Here is a 2,470-nt window from a genome sequence, read left to right as displayed (position 1 = left end):
AACGCTCTAACCACTAGGCTACCTGCTGGTTACTAGTCCAACGCTCTAACCACTAGGCTACCTGCTGGTTACTAGTCCAACGCTCTAACCACTAGGCTACCTGCTGGTTACTAGTCCAACGCTCTAACCACTAGGCTACCTGCTGGTTACTAGTCCAACGCTCTAACCACTAGGCTACCTGCTGGTTACTAGTCCAATGCTCTAACCACTAGGCTACCTGCTGGTTACTAGTCTAACGCTCTAACCACTAGGCTACCTGCTGGTTACTAGTCCAACGCTCTAACCACTAGGCTACCTGCTGGTTACTAGTCTAACGCTCTAACCACTAGGCTACCTGCTGGTTACTAGTCCAACGCTCTAACCACTAGGCTACCTGCTGGTTACTAGTCCAACGCTCTAACCACTAGGCTACCTGCTGGTTACTAGTCCAACGCTCTAACCACTAGGCTACCTGCTGGTTACTAGTCCAACGCTCTGACCACTAGGCTACCTGCTGGTTACTAGTCTAACGCTCTAACCACTAGGCTACCTGCTGGTTACTAGTCCAACGCTCTAACCACTAGGCTACCTGATGGTTACTAGTCCAATGCTCTAACCACTATGCTACCTGCTGGTTACTAGTCTAACGCTCTAACCACTAGGCTACCTGCTGGTTACTAGTCCAACACTCTAACCACTAGGCTACCTGCTGGTTACTAGTCCAACGCTCTAACCACTAGGCTACCTGCTGGTTACTAGTCCAACGCTCTAACCACTAGGCTACCTGCTGGTTACTAGTCCAACGCTCTAACCACTAGGCTACCTGCTGGTTACTAGTCTAATGCTCTAACCACTAGGCTACCTGCTGGTTACTAGTCCAACGCTCTAACCACTAGGCTACCTGCTGGTTACTAGTCCAATGCTCTAACCACTAGGCTACCTGTTGGTTACTAGTCCAACGCTCTAACCACTAGGCTACCTGCTGGTTACTAGTCCAACACTCGAACCACTAGGCTACCTGCTGGTTACTAGTCCAACGCTCGAACCACTAGGCTACCTGCTGGTTACTAGTCCAACGCTCTAACCACTAGGCTACCTGCTGGTTACTAGTCCAACGCTCTAACCACTAGGCTACCTGCTGGTTACTAGTCCAATGCTCTAACCACTAGGCTACCTGCTGGTTACTAGTCCAACGCTCTAATCACTAGGCTACCTGCTGGTTACTAGTCCAACACTCGAACCACTAGGCTACCTGCTGGTTACTAGTCCAACGCTCGAACCACTAGGCTACCTGCTGGTTACTAGTCCAACGCTCTAACCACTAGGCTACCTGCTGGTTACTAGTCCAACGCTCTAACCACTAGGCTACCTGCTGGTTACTAGTCTAACGCTCTAACCACTAGGCTACCTGCTGGTTACTAGTCCAACGCTCTAACCACTAGGCTACCTGATGGTTACTAGTCCAATGCTCTAACCACTATGCTACCTGCTGGTTACTAGTCTAACGCTCTAACCACTAGGCTACCTGCTGGTTACTAGTCCAACACTCTAACCACTAGGCTACCTGCTGGTTACTAGTCCAACGCTCTAACCACTAGGCTACCTGCTGGTTACTAGTCCAACGCTCTAACCACTAGGCTACCTGCTGGTTACTAGTCCAACGCTCTAACCACTAGGCTACCTGCTGGTTACTAGTCTAACGCTCTAACCACTAGGCTACCTGCTGGTTACTAGTCCAACGCTCTAACCACTAGGCTACCTGCTGGTTACTAGTCCAATGCTCTAACCACTAGGCTACCTGTTGGTTACTAGTCCAACGCTCTAACCACTAGGCTACCTGCTGGTTACTAGTCCAACACTCGAACCACTAGGCTACCTGCTGGTTACTAGTCCAACGCTCGAACCACTAGGCTACCTGCTGGTTACTAGTCCAACGCTCTAACCACTAGGCTACCTGCTGGTTACTAGTCCAACGCTCTAACCACTAGGCTACCTGCTGGTTACTAGTCCAATGCTCTAACCACTAGGCTACCTGCTGGTTACTAGTCCAACGCTCTAATCACTAGGCTACCTGCTGGTTACTAGTCCAACGCTCTAACCACTAGGCTACCTGCTGGTTAGTAGTCCAACACTCTAATCACTAGGCTACCTGCTGGTTACTAGTCCAACGCTCTAACCACTAGGCTACCTGCTGGTTACTAGTCCAACACTCTAACCACTATGCTACCTGCTGGTTACTAGTCCAACGCTCCAACCACTAGGCTACCTGCTGGTTACTAGTCAAACGCTCTAACCACTAGGCTACCTGCTGGTTACTAGTCCAACGCTCTAACCACTAGGCTACCCTGCCGCCCCTGGTTATAGACTTTCATACTGTATGTTGGTTCATTTTTGTTCAATACACACTACGATTTCCTTTTTTGTACACAACTATTTCCGTGTAGTACATCCTGGCAAGAGAGGATGAATAAATCCTGGAGACCTGACGTGG

General features: G+C 49.7%; 1 long non-coding RNA gene across 2 annotated transcripts; it reads right to left on the bottom strand.

Annotated features, from left to right (window-relative positions):
* Window positions 1-267: 267 nt before the first annotated feature.
* Window positions 268-2,001, bottom strand: LOC127929639 (uncharacterized). Of its 2 annotated transcripts, none has more exons than XR_008135643.1 (5): window positions 1,856-2,001; window positions 1,505-1,660; window positions 1,232-1,270; window positions 647-802; window positions 268-490 (listed from the first exon to the last, which is right to left on the bottom strand). It is a non-coding gene; the product is annotated as an uncharacterized LOC127929639 (long non-coding RNA). The 2 variants fall into 2 exon arrangements; XR_008135654.1 differs by lacking the exon at window positions 1,232-1,270 and adding an exon at window positions 998-1,036.
* Window positions 2,002-2,470: the final 469 nt, after the last annotated feature.

This window comes from Oncorhynchus keta, chromosome 4 (assembly GCF_023373465.1).
Source record: "Oncorhynchus keta strain PuntledgeMale-10-30-2019 chromosome 4, Oket_V2, whole genome shotgun sequence".
In the NCBI taxonomy this organism is placed as follows: domain Eukaryota; kingdom Metazoa; phylum Chordata; class Actinopteri; order Salmoniformes; family Salmonidae; genus Oncorhynchus; species Oncorhynchus keta.
This window is presented reverse-complemented; position numbering and strand designations above follow the sequence as displayed.